Genomic DNA, 14,134 nt, shown 5'->3' with positions numbered 1-14,134 from the left:
GGGAAAAGGGGCAATGACCACTCTTGGCTACTTCCTGCTGTGTAGGAACAATGAGGGGTGATCGTGGAATGGAACTGATCAGCCTTGGGCAGGGGATACTTCTTAGAATTGTTAATGCAAGTTCATGTGCTGGATGCACAGTGAGGGCAAACAAACTGAAACATCAGAGTTTGGAGCAGAGACAGGTTTATTGCAAGACCTTGCAAGGATACAAAGTGGCTCATGCCTTAAAAAGCCTTGAGCTCCCCGAAGAGTTTCAGCAAAGCATTTTTTTTTTTTTAAACATCTTTATTGAAGTATAATTGCTTCACAATGGTGTGTTAGTTTCTGCTTTATAACAAAGTGAATCAGCTACACATATACACACGTTCCCATATCTCCTCCCTCCTGCATCTCCCCCCCCCATCCCACCCCCCTCAGGCGGTCACAAAGCACTGAGCTGATCTCCCCGCGCCATGCGGCTGCTTCCCACTAGCTATCTATTTTACATTTGGTAGTGTATATATGTCCATGACACTCTCTCACCCTGTCACATCTCACCCCTCCCCCTCCCCATATCCTCAAGTCCATTCTTTAGTAGGTCTGTGTCTTTATTCCTATCTTGCCACTAGGTTCTTCATGACCTTTTTTTTTCTTTTTTAGATTCCATATATATGAGTTAGCATACGGTATTTGTTTTTCTCTTTCTGACTTACTTCACTCTGTATGACAGACTCTAACTCCATCCACCTCATTACAAATACCTCCATTTCATTTCTTTTTATGGCTGAGTAATATTCCATTAGCAAAGCATTTTTAAAAGCCAGGTTGAGGGGGTGATCAGATCGTGCACAGTTCTCTGATTGGCTGATGGTAAGGCAGCAGGGTGGTGTCACAGGGGTTAACTTTATCAGTCTTTAGGCTCCAGGAAGCCTGGGGTTATGTGCTTCTGGTCATCAAGTAGTTAACATCTTCCATTTGGTGAGGGGTTTTCACATCTGCAAAACAACTCAGGAAATTTGCATCAAATACTATTATCTATGTACTTCAGAGAGCAGCTAAAGCAGGGGACATGGGGGAAGGTCTGTCCCAGGAAGGTCCCATAGGGTCCTGCTCAGTTACAGAATTTTTAGTAAATAGTACAACTCTCAATTATTTGAACCTGATGCTCTGTTGTTCAGTAGAACAGGATTAAACAAGTAGATTGACCCATCCTTCTCCAGCTGTAAAGAAATTGCAGTCTCAACACTTACCTTTTTGAAGAGCAACCTTAAGTCTTCTAAAGGTTCACAAACCCACTGCTCTCCAAGCCTCTCAGGAGTTGGGTCATTTTAGAAGATGGTGGTGCAGTTTTAATCCAAGTGTGATGAATCCAAGGCTTTGTCCCAGCCAATTGGACAGATGAATGCGTGGTGAGTAATACCACGTGTGGTCCTGTCCACCTTGCAGTCAGCTGGTGCCCAGGCCTTTGTTCTCTCTAGGTTTTCAGGAGGACTTGATCTCCGGGTCAGAAAGGATGTAGGGTTACTTCAGTTGGATAGGCAGATCTGCTGGAAGCAAACTCATGAACAGAGGTTAGCATAGTGCCTGAAGCTTTAACATAATTAGCAACAGCTAGGTCTTTCAGAGCATTTACAGATTCCCCTGTCCGGGAAGACACCTGGAATGGCCTGTCATACAATATTTCAAAGGGGCTTAATTTAAGCCTGCTTCTGGGAGCCACTCTGGTCCATAGCAGGGCAACTGGCAACGCCTTATCCCAAGTTAAATTAGCTTCTTGCCATGTTTTAACAATGCTCCTTTTCAATGTATGATTCATTTTCTCACTTTTTCCTGTTGATTGTGGTCTCCGGGATGAATGTGACTTCTAGTCAATTTGCAGCACTTTACACACTTTTGGGGTTATGCTAGAGACAAAAGCAGGTCCATTATCACTCTGAAGGGTGTTAGGTAGTCCAAACCGGGGAATAATTTCCTTAAGGAGGACTTTAACCAGTTTGGAAGCTTTTTCTGTTTGTGTGGGATATGCTTCCACCCACCCTGAAAAAGTGTCCACACACACCAGCAGGTATCTGAAGTTTCCTGCAACTCGAGGCATTTGAGTAAAGTCTATTTGCCAGTCCTCGGTGGGGCAGGTCCCTTTGTGCTGGGTCCCCATCTGGGGAGGTCTGACAGCAGTTTTGGGGTTATTTTTAGCACAAATCATGTAATTCCGTGTGACTCACTGGATGGTCTTTTGTAGGTGAGGTCCAAGTATATACTTTTGAATCCATTGCAGGCATCTCTCCCGTAATGTGTACTGTCATGAACGTGCTTCAGCACAGTGTCCAAGAGGAGCCCCAGGAATCAAAACAGTTCCTTGTGAATTACATTTCCAGCCAAGTGAGTTAGGGTCAAGAGTGAAACCCCATTCTTTGGTCCTCTCCTTGTCCTTTTCTGAATACACTGGCTGATATTTTGACAAGTCGATCTGTGGGAGAAGTGACCCAATCATGGTTTGATAATCACCTTCCTTTGCTGCTTTCTTTGCAGCTTGGTCAGCTAATCAATTGCCTTTTATTATATGAGTCTCGCCCTTCTGGTGGCCTGGGCAGTGCATTACAGCCATTTGTGAGGGCTTATGGACTGCTTCTAATAGTGACAGGATTTCAGAAGCATGTTTTATGTCTTTATTGTTTGAAGTGAGAAGCCCCATTTCTTTCCAGATCACCCCCTGAGCATGCACCAAAGAGAATGCATAGTGGGAATCCGTGTATATATTTACTCACTTCCCTTTAGCAAGGAGCAGGGCTCTTGTCAGAGCAATGATCTCTGCCTTCTGAGCTGAGCTCCCTGGGAGCAGGGCTTTTGCTTCAACGATCCTTTTAAGTGTTACCACTGCGTACCCGGCACGTCGCCTACCTTGGTCCATGAAGCTGCTTCCATCGGTGAACAATTACATATCTGGCTCAGCCAAGGGTTGGTCCATTATGTCCGGTCGCTAGAATACACTAGCTCGATGATGTATAGGAGTCAGGTTCTGGGATTGTGCAGCATCAATCGGGAGCAATGTGGCTGGATTTAGGGCTGAGGTGACTTGAAGTCTTATGTTGGGATTGTCCAGGAGAATGGCTTGGTACTTTCCCATTCTCCAGGAAGTCAGCTGATAGCCCCCTTTCCGTTCCAGCAAAGAAAGGACACGGTGAGGAACATACACAGTGTTCACAGTGGTGGTTTGCCCCAGGGTAAACTTCTCACCTTCCTGAAGTATATACCAAGTAGCTGCTACAGCTCAAAGGCAAGGAGGCCACCCCTTAACAGTCTGTTATAGTTTTTTTTTTTTTTTTTAATTTTATTTATTTATTTATTTATGGCTGTGTTGGGTCTTCGTTTCTGTACTAGGGCTTTCTCTAATTGCGGCAAGTGGGGGCCACTCTTCATCGCGGTGCGCGGGCCTCTCACCATCGCGGCCTCTCTTGTTGCGTAGCACAGGCTCCAGACGCGCAGGCTTCGTAATTGTGGCTCACGGGCGTAGCTGTTCTATGGCATGTGGGATCTTCCCAGACCAGGGCTCGAACCTGTGTCCCCTGCATTGGCAGGCAGATTCTCAACCACTGCGCCACCAGGGAAGCCCTGTTATAGTTGTTTTGAGAAGTAGGCAGTGGGTGGAGGGATATTCCCCAGAGTTTGAATTAACACCCCAAGGCTTATGCCTTGTCTCTCATGGACATACACTTTGAAAGGTTTCTTCAAGTCCGGTAGTCCCAAAGCCGGGGATGAGACTAACTTCTTTTTTATTGTTTCAAAGGCTGTTTGGCACTCTAGCCTGCAATTGCCTGCTTTCTGTCAGGCAAAAGATCCCGCTATCCTTGGGAGAGGACAAAGCCCAGATAAGAGATTTGCTGTTTGCATATCTGGGTCTTTTTCTGAGGACATTATATCCACAATTAGCTAAATAATTCAGGGTTCTGATGGTATTTTGTAGACATTTGTCATATGTAGGGCTCGCTATGAGCAAATCATCCACATAGTGGAGCAAGAGTCCTTCGTCCAATATTAAGTTTTTAAGGTCTTTAGCCAACATCTCCCCAAACAAGGTGAGGGAATACTTTTCTTTTAATTTAAAATTTTTTTTATTTAGCATCTTTATTGGAGTATAATTGCTTTACAATGTTGTGTTAGTTTCTGCTGTATAAAAAAGTGAATAAGCCATATATATATATATATATATATATATATATATATATATATCCCTATATCCCCTCCCTTTTGTGTCTCCCTCCCACTCTCCCTATCCCACCCCTCTAGGTGGTCACAAAGCACCAAGCTGATCTCTCTGTGCTATGCAGCTGCTTCCCACTAACTAGCTATTTTACATTTGGTAGTGTATATATGTCCATGCCACTCTCTCACTTCATCCCAGCTTACCCTTCCCCCTCCCTGTGTCCTCAAGTCCATTCTCTACTTCTGCATCTTTCTTACTGTCCTGTCCCTGTCCTGCTCCTAGGTTCATTAGAACATTTTTTTTTCAGATTCCATATATATGTGTTAGCATATGATATTTGTTTTCCTCTTTCTGACTTACTTCACTCTGTATGACAGACTCTAGATCCATCCACCTCACTACCAATAGTTCAATTTCATTTTTTTTATGGCTGAGTAATATTCCATTGTATATATGTGCCACATCTTCTTTATCCATTCATCTGCTGATGGACCCTTAGGTTTCTTCCATGTCCTGGCTATTTTAAATAGTGCTGCAATGAACATTGGGGTGCATGTATCATTTTGAGTTATGGTTTTCTCAGGGTATATGCCCAGCAGTGAGATTGCTGGGTCATATGGTAGGTCTATTTTTAGTTTTTTAAGGAACCTTCATACTGTTCTCCTTAGTGGCTGTATGAGTTTACATTCCCACCAATACTGCAAGAGGGTTCCCTTTTCTCCACACCCTCTCCAGCATTTATTGTTTGTAGATTTCTTGATGATGGCCATTCTGACCAGTGTGTGGTGATACCTCATTGTAGTTTTGACTTGCATTTCCCTAATGATTAGCGATGTTGACCATCCTTTCATGTGGTTGTTGGCAATCCATATATCTTCTTTGGAGAAATGTCTATTTAGCTCTTCTGCCCATTTTTGGATTGGGTTATTTGTGTTTTTGATATTGAACTGCATGAGCTGCTTGTGTATTTTGGAGATTAATCTGTTGTCAGTTGCTTCGTTTGCAAATATTTTCTCCAGTTCTGAGGGTTGTCTTTTCATCTTGTTTATGGTTTCCTTTGCTGTGCAACAGCTGTTAAGTTTAATTAGATCCCATTTGTTTATTTTTGTTTTTATTTCCATTTCTCTAGGAGGTGGGTCAAACAGGATCTTGCTGTGATTTATGTCAAAGAGTGTTCTTCCTATGTTTTCCTCTAAGAATTTTAGAATATCTGGCCTTACATTTAGGTCTTTAATCCATTTTGAGTGTATTTTTGTGTATGGTGTTAGGAAGTGTGCACACTTCATTCTATTACATGTAGCTGTCCAGTTTTCCCAGCACCACTTATTGAAGAGATTGTGTTTTCTCCATTGTATATTCTTGCCTCCTTTATCAAAGATAAGGTGACCATATGTACGTGGGTTTATCTCTGGGCTTTCTATCCTGTTCCATTGATCTATATTTCTGTTTTTCTGCCAGTACCAAACTGTCTTGATTACTGTAGCTTTGTAGTATAGTCTGAAGTCCAGGAGCCTGATTCCTCCAGCTCCAGTTTTCTTTCTCAAGATTGCTGTGGCTATTCAGGGTCTTTTGTGTTTCCATACAAATTGTCAAATATTTTGTTCCATTTCTGTGAAAAATGCCATTGGTAGTTTGATAGGGATTGCACTGAATCTGTAGATTGCTTTGTGTTGTATAGTCATTTTCACAATGTTGATTCTTCCAATCCAAGAACATGGTATATCTGTCCATCTATTTGTATCGTCTTTAATTTCTTTCATCAGTGTCTTATAGTTTTCTGCATACAGGTCTTTTGTCTCCTTAGGTAGGTTTATTCCTAGGTATTTTATTCTTTTTGTTGCAGTGGTAAATGGGAGTGTCTACTTAATTTCTCTTTCAAATTTTTCATCATTAGTGCATAAGAATGCAAGAGACTTCTGTGAGTTAATTTTGTATCCTGCTACTTTACCAAATTCATTGATTAGCTCTAGTAGTTTTCTGGTAGCATCTTTAGGATTCTCTATGTATATTATCATGTCATCTGCAAACAGTGACAGCTTTACTTCTTCTTTTCCAATTTGGATTACTTTTATTTCCTTTTCTTCTCTGATTGCTGTGGCTAAAACTTCCAAAACTATGTTGAATAATAGTGGTGAGAGTGGGCAACCTTGTCTTGTTCCTGATCTTAGTGGAAATGATTTCAGTTTTTCACCATTGAGGATGATATTGGATGTGGATTTTCATATATGGCCTTTATTATGTTGAGGTAAGTTTCTTCTATGCCTACTTTCTAGAGAGTTTTTATCATAAATGGGGGTTGAATTTTGTCGAAAGCTTTCTCTGCATCTATTGAGATGATCATATGGTTTTTCTCCTTCAATTTGTTAATATGGTGTATCACATTGATTGATTTGTATATATTGAAGAATTCTTGCATTCCTGGGATAAACCCCACTTGATCACGATGTATGATCCTTTTAATGTGCTGTTGGATTCTGTTTGCTATTATTTTGTTGAGGATTTTTGCATCTATGTTCATCAGTGATATTGGCCTGTAGTTTTCTTTTTTTGTGACATCTTTGTCGGGTTTTGGTATGAGGGTGATGGTGGCTTCATCAAATGAGTTTGGGAGTGTTCCTCCCTCTGCTATATTTTGGAAGAGTTTGAGAAGGATAGGTGTTAGCTCTTCTCTAAATGTTTGATAGAATTCGCCTGTGAAGTCATCTGGTCCTGGGCTTTTGTTTTTTGGAAGATTTTTAATCACAGTTTCATTTCATTACTTGTGATTCGTCTGTTCATATTTTCTATTTCTTCCTGGTTCAGTCTTGGAAGGTTATACCTTTCTAAGAATTTGTCAATTTCTTCGAGGTTGTCCATTTCATTGGCATAGAGTTGCTTGTAGTAGTCTCTTAGGATGCTTTGTATTTCTGCGGTGTTTGTTGTAACTTCTCCTTTTTCATTTCTAATTTTACTGATTTGAGTCCTCTCCCTTTTTCTTGATGAGTCTGGCTAATGGTTTATCAATTTTGTTTATCTTCTCAAAGAACCAGCTTTTAGCTTTATTGATCTTTGCCATCGTTTCCTTCATTTCTTTTTCATTTATTTCTGATCTGATCTCTATGATTTCTTTCCTTCTGCTAACTTTGGGTTTTTTTGTTCTTCTTTCTCTAATTGCTTTAGGTGTAAGGTTAGGTTGTTTATTTGGGATGTTTCTTGTTTCTTAAGGTAGGATTGTATTGCTATAAACTTCCCTCTTAGAACTGCTTTTGCTGTATCCCATAGGTTTTGAGTCATCGTGTTTTTATTGTCATTTGTTTCTAGGTATTTTTTGATTTCCTCTTTGATTTCTTCAGTGATCTCTTCGTTATTAAGTAGTGTATTGTTTAGCCTCCAAATGTTTCTATTTTTTACAGATTTTTTCCTGTAATTGATATCTTGTCTCATAGCGTTGTGGTCAGAAAAGATACTTGATACAATTTCAATTTTCTTAAATTTACCAAGGCTTGATTTGTGACCTAAAATATGATCTATCCTGGAGAATATTCCATGAGCACTTGAGAAGAAAGTTCTCTCAACATGCTGTTGTTTTTGGACAGAATGTCCTATAAATACCAGTTAAGTCTATCTTGTCTAATGTGTCATTTAAAGCTTGTGTTTCCCTATTTAGTTTCATTTTGGATGAGCTGACCATTTGTGAATGTGGGTATTAAATTCCCCTACTATTATTGTGTTACTGTCGATTTCCCTTTTATGGCTGTTAGCATTTGCCTTGTGTATTGAGGTGCTCCTATATTGGGTGCATAAATATTTACAATTTTTATATCTTTTTGGATTGATCCTTTGATCAGTATGTGGTGTCCTTCTTTATCTCTCCTAACATTCTTTATTTTAAAGTTTATTTTATCTGATGTGAGTATTGCTACTCCAGCTTTCTTTTGATTTCCATTTGCATGGAATATCTTTTTCCATACCCTCACTTTCAGTCTGTATATGTCCCTATTTCAGGAGTGGGTCTCTTGTAGACAGCATATATATGGGTCTTGTTTTTGCATCCATTCAGCCAGTCTATGTCTTTTGGTTGGAGCATTTAATCCATTTACATTTAAGGTAATTATCAATATGTGTGTTCCTATTACCATTTTTTAAATTGTTTTGGGTTTGTTATTGTAGGTCTTTTCCTTCTCCTGTGTTTCCTGCGTAGAGAATTTCCTTTAGCATTTGTTGTAAAGCTGGTTTGGTGGTGCTGAATTCTCTTAACTTTTGCTTGTCTGTAATGTTTTTAATTTCTCCGTCGAATCTGAATGAGATCCTTGCAGGGTAGAGTAATCTTTTTTGTAGGTTTTTTCCTTTCATCACTGTAAATATGTCTTGCCACTCGCTTCTGGCTTGCAGTGTTTCTGCTGAAAGATCAGCTGTTCACCTTATGGGGATTCCCTTGTATGATATTTGTTGCTTTTCCATTGTTGCTTTTAACATTTTTTCTTTGTGTTTAATATTTGATAGTGTGATTAATATGTGTCTTGGCGTGTTTCTCCTTGGATTTATCCTGCATGGGACTCTCTGTGCTTACTGGACTTGATTGACTATTGCCTTTCCCATGTTAGGGATTTTTTCAACTATAATCTCTTCAAATATTTTCTCAGATCCTTTCTTTTTCTTTTCTTCTTCTGGGACACTTATAATTCAAATGTTGGTGCGTTTAATGTTGTCCCAGATGTCTCTGAGACTGTCCTTAATTCTTTTCATTCTTTTTTCTTTATTCTGCTCTGTGGTTGTTATTTCCACTATTTTATCTTCCAGGTCACTTATCCGTTCTTTGCCTCAGTTGTTCTGCCATTGATTCCTTCTAGTGAATTTTTAATTTCATTTATTGCTTTGTTCATCATTGTTTGTTTTCTCTTTAGTTCTTCTAGGTCCTTGTTAAACATTTCTTGTACTTTCTCCGTTCTATTTCTAAGATTTTGGATCAGCTTTACTATCATTACTCTGAATTCTTTTTCAGGTAGACTGCCTATTTCCTCTTCATTTGTTTGGTCTGGTGGGTTTTTACCTTGCTCCTTCATCTGCTGCTTAGTTCTCTGTCTTCTCATTTTGCTTAACTTACTGTGTTTGGGGTCTCCTTTTCACAAGCTACAGGTTCATAGTTCCCGGTTTTTTTTGGCGTCTGCCCCCAGTGGGTAAGTTTGGTTCAGAGGCTTTTGTAGCCTTCCTGGTGGAGGGGCTGATGCCTGTGTTCTGGTGGGTGGGGCTGGATACTGTCTTTCTGGTGGGCAGGGCCGTGTCCCGTAATGTGTTTTGGGGTGTCTGTGACCTTATTATGATTTTAGGCAGCCTCTCTGCTAATGGGTGGGGTTGTGTTCCTGTTTTGCTAGTTGTTTGGCATGGGTCATACAGCACTGGAGCTTGCTGGCCGTTGGGTGGAGCTGGGTCTTATTGTTGAGACAGAGATCTCTGGGAGAGCTCTCGCTGATTGATATTACCTGGAACTGGGAGGTCTCTGCTTGTCTAATGTCGTGAACTTGGCTCTCTCACCTCAGAGGCTCAGGCCTTACACCAGGCCAGAGCATCAAGACCCTGTCAGCCACACGGCTCTGAAGAAAAGGGAGAAAAAAATAAAGAAATAAAAAAATAATAATAAATTTAAAAAATTATTTAAAAAATAATAATAATAAAAAAGAGAGCAACGAAACCCATAAACAAATCCACAAATGATCACAAGCTCTAAAAACTATACTAAGGTATGCATAAAAAGCAGAAACAAATCAGTCACAGATGGCAAACCCTAAGTCCACTGCATCAATTTTGGGATGATTTGTTGTCTATTCAAGTATTCCACAGTTGCAGAGTACACCAAGTTGATTGTGGGGATTTAATCTGCTGCTCCTGAGGCTGCTGGGAGAGATTTCCCTTTCTCTTCTTTGTTTGCACAGCTCCTGGGGTTCAGCTTTGGTTTTGGCCCCACCTCTGTGTGTAGGTCACCCTCAGGCATCTTTTCCTGCCCAGACAGGACAGGGTTAAAGCATCAGCTTATTAGCTGGCTCTGGCTCACTTATGCGGGGGTGGGAGGGAGAGAGGCGGGGGGTGAGAGGGGAATGGTAGTTATAATTGGAATTCAGGCAAGTGTGTGGCGGCAGAGCCCAGCATGATGTTGCAACAGCCTGAGGCGCACCATGTGTTCTCCCAGGGAACTTGTCCCTGGATCATGGGACCCTGGCAGTGGTGGGTTGTACAGGCTCCCATGGGGTGTGGATAATGACCTGTGCTTGCACACAGGATTCTTGGTGGCTGCAGCAGCAGCATTAGCATTTCATGCCCGTCTCTGGTATCCAAGCTGATAGCCGTGGCTCGCACCTATCTTTGGAGATGTTTAGGCAGTGCTCTGTCTTCTGTGGGCAGACAAGGAAGGAATACCCTCCCCTCATGCATCCCAAAACAATGGTCTTTTGCCTCTTAGGCAGGTCCACACTTTTCCCTGGACTCCGTCCCAGCTAGATGTGCTGCACTAGCCCCCTTCAGGTTGTGTTCATGCAGCCAACCCCAGTCCTCTCCTGGGATCTGAACTCCAAAGCCCGAGCCTCAGCTCCCAGCCCCCACCTGCCCCGGCGGGTGAGCAGACAAGCCTCTCAAGATGGTGAGTGCTAGTTGGCACTGATCCTCTGTGTGGGAATCTCTCTGCTTTGCCCTCTGCACCCCTGTTGCTGCACTCTCCTCTGTGGCTCTGAAGCTTCCCCCCTGCCGCCCCTCACCATCTCCACCAGTGAAGGGGCTTCCTAGTGTGTGGAAACTTTTCCTCCTTCACAGCTCCCTCCCAGAGGTGCAGGTCCCTTCCCTATTCTTTTGTCTCTGTTTTTTCTTTTTTCTTTTGCCCTACCCAGGTATGTGGAGAGTTTCTTGCCTTTTGGGAAGTCTGAAGTCTTATGTCAGCGTTCATTAGGTGTTCTGTAGGAATTGTTCCAAATGTAGATGTATTTTTGATGTATTTGTGGGGAGGAAGGCTATCTCCACATCTTACTCCTCTGCCATCTTGAAGGTCCCTGCTCAAAGTAGGGGAATCCTTAAATCCTTGAGGCAGGACTGTCTAACAATACTGTTGGGCTACCTGTGTTTTTGAGTCCTGTCATTCAAAAGCAAAAGTTTGCTGTGATTAGTCTGCAGTAGGAATGCAGAAGAAAGCATCTTTCAAGTCCAGGACTAAGAACCAGCCATATGTTCCCAGAATAGTTGTGAGCAGAGTGTGTGGATTAGGCACCACAGGGTGTAATCTTGGATTACTTCATTAATAGCCCTCAAATGTTGGACAAAGTTGTACTGTGCTGAGTTTGACTTTTTGACTGGGAGGATAGGGTTTTTATATGAGGACCTGCAAGGTTTAATCAGTCCTGTTTTCAAAAACTTCTACAGAATTGGCTGAATTCCCTTGCGGGTCTCTTGTCTCAGAGGATATTGTTTTAGATTAGGTGTCCCAAGGGATTTGTATTGGTCTTGCATTTTTGGCCCTCCCTGGAGTGCTGTCAGCCCACACTTCTTGCCTTACCTTTTTGTAGACCTCAGGGGGAAAGAGCTCTGTTTCCTTTTCTAGGGTTTCCATGAGTGCCATCTGTAGGTTTAAAGCATGCTCCAGTGGGACCCTGATGTCAAGCTGTTCTGGTGAAAATGTTACTTGAGCATTTAATTTACAAAGGAGATCTTATCCCAAAAGAGGGATTGGACACTCTGGCATATATAAGAAGCTATGTTTCAGGGTGAGGTCCCCGAGTTGGCATTCTAGAGATTGTAAGAATGAACGGTTTTGTACTTCTCCAGAAACTCTGGTGACCAGACTGAGATGTTTTCTGTGCCACCTTGGTTTTTACCAGAGAACATCTGGCACCCGTATCTATTAGAAAGTCAGTCAATTTGTTCCCCACTGTCAAAGTTACCCAGGGCTCCTGTGGGGAAATTAGAGTCCCCAGACCTCTTCATTCATTATCAGAGTGTTCCTCTCTTTCTACCACATGAGAGGCTCCTGTCTTTCTTCTATTATTCTCCTTGCTATTCTTTAGTGTAGGCCAATCTTTTTTCCAGTGACCTTCCTCCTTGCAGTAAGCACGTTGTTCCTTCCTCAATGGTTGCTTACCTTTCTTTAGGTTACTTGCCTTCTGGGAATTCAATGTTGCTGCCTGAAAAGCTGCCTTCTTTTTTGCATCTTCTTGCTTCTGTCATTGTTCCCTGTTGTTGAATACTTTAAAAGTAACATCTACTAATTGAGAAAGATTCATTTCAAATACACCATATAACTTCTGTAATTTTCTCCTTATATCTAGGGCTCTTTGCCCAAAGAAGGTCATATTTACCATTCTTATGTTCTCAGGGGCCTCAGGGTCTGCATCCATGTAGCACCTATAAACTTGATAAATCCTTTCTAGAAACTCTGATGGATTCTCAGTTGGTTTTTGTTTTATCTCCTGAATTTTGTTTAAGCTCTTTTGTTTATGTACCCCCTTTCGAAGACTCACTAAGACACATCCCTTATAATGTTCTAGAAGTGGAGTGCCCCCATTATTAGGAACCCAGTTAGGCTCAGCAATAGGGACTGCCAGATTTGTTTCTGGAGTTTCATTTGCATCCACTAAATGGAGCTGGTGTGCTTCCTCTCTAACCTTGTCAATGTCCATCTTCCTTTCATCCCCAGTAAGCATTATATTCATAGGAGTGTGAATGTCTGCCCAAGTGGGATGGTGACTGGTAAATATAGAAGTGAAAAGTTCAGTCATATGGAGTGGGTCCTCTTGGTAAGCAGGATTATGGTTTTTCCAGTTAAGTAAATCTGAAGTCAAGAATGGATTGTGCATCCACAGGAACCCAGCTGGCTGGCCATTCACATTAAGGTCTCCTACAGGATATCAGCACAAGGGAAATTGCCCTGCTGTGGAAGTGACTCCCAGTCCAAATTTGGTGTCCTCTTGGGTCTTAGATGGTGATACCAAATCAGGTCCCTGTGCTCTGGGGGTTAACATAGAAACTTCTATTTGATCCCTATGTGTAGGGGAAACAGGAGGCAGTGAAAGGAGTGAACATGTTGGCGGCATGGAAGGGGGCAGTTGGAACAACTGCTGGTACAGCCTGCTCAGCCAATGGGGGAGCTGGATAAGCTGGAAGGGGGGTTAGGTTTTGAAGTAGCATGTCCCCACTCTCATTTTCTCCCTCTTCCCCTTGAAGAACAGGTTCCCCTTTGGGTTTCCTTTCAAACCACTGTACCATAAGGTGGCAGCCCCCTGACTTTGTTTCCACCTGATTCAATAGGTGAATTGAACATTCAACATATGGAATCTCATATCTTTTCCCTGCTCTTCTGCAAAACACTTCTAATTGAGAGATTATGTAATAATCCAGTGAGCCATTCAGGGGCCATCACTCTTCTGATCCTAACATATATTGGGTCCACACCCTATTACAATAGTATACCATGTCTTTCTTAGTCATAGGCTCATAGCTATGTTTTGCCCATTTATCTAATATAAGACCCAAAGGGCTCTCTTTCAGGATAGATGGAGTATTTCCCATTTTTATAAGTTTGATAACACCAAAACACAAAAGATGCAAACAAATTCCAGCACAAACAAATTCCAACATCGATGCACACAGAACCAAAGCGAGTTTGGACTCAGTAACAAATATGTTTCTGGTGTGCACACCAGAGTGACTTACTCTCCAAAATCGAGTCTGTCAACTTGTAGAAGTTTGCTGGTTCCTTGCTTCAACTGCCAAGCACTGGGGCAGCCAGTGCTGCTTCAGGGAATTTTGAAGGGAAGATCCTCAGGACAAATGGTCCCAGCAGCTGCTAAAACCTTGCCCCCAAATTCCCTGACCAGGGCCGTCTAGCCAAGAGTTGAAAGGCTCCTGGCTAGCTCGCCAAATTTTTAACCGAGTCTAAGCTCGCTCTGCTCGCTGCATGACAGGCCAATAAATCAGGACACGAGGTGTTGAGGCAAA

The 14,134-nt window shown here is 41.9% G+C and overlaps 1 long non-coding RNA gene across 1 annotated transcript; it reads right to left on the bottom strand.

Annotated features, from left to right (window-relative positions):
• Nucleotides 1-267: 267 nt before the first annotated feature.
• LOC309630859 lies at nt 268-4,176 on the bottom strand. The gene is made up of 2 exons (XR_014245954.1): nt 1,233-4,176; nt 268-977 (listed from the first exon to the last, which is right to left on the bottom strand). It is a non-coding gene; the product is annotated as an uncharacterized lncRNA (long non-coding RNA).
• Between the last annotated feature and the right edge of the window lie 9,958 nt (nt 4,177-14,134).

The sequence above is a fragment of the Balaenoptera borealis genome, assembly GCF_965194805.1.
Source record: "Balaenoptera borealis genome assembly, chromosome: 6".
Taxonomy (NCBI): Eukaryota; Metazoa; Chordata; class Mammalia; order Artiodactyla; family Balaenopteridae; genus Balaenoptera; species Balaenoptera borealis.
This window is presented reverse-complemented; position numbering and strand designations above follow the sequence as displayed.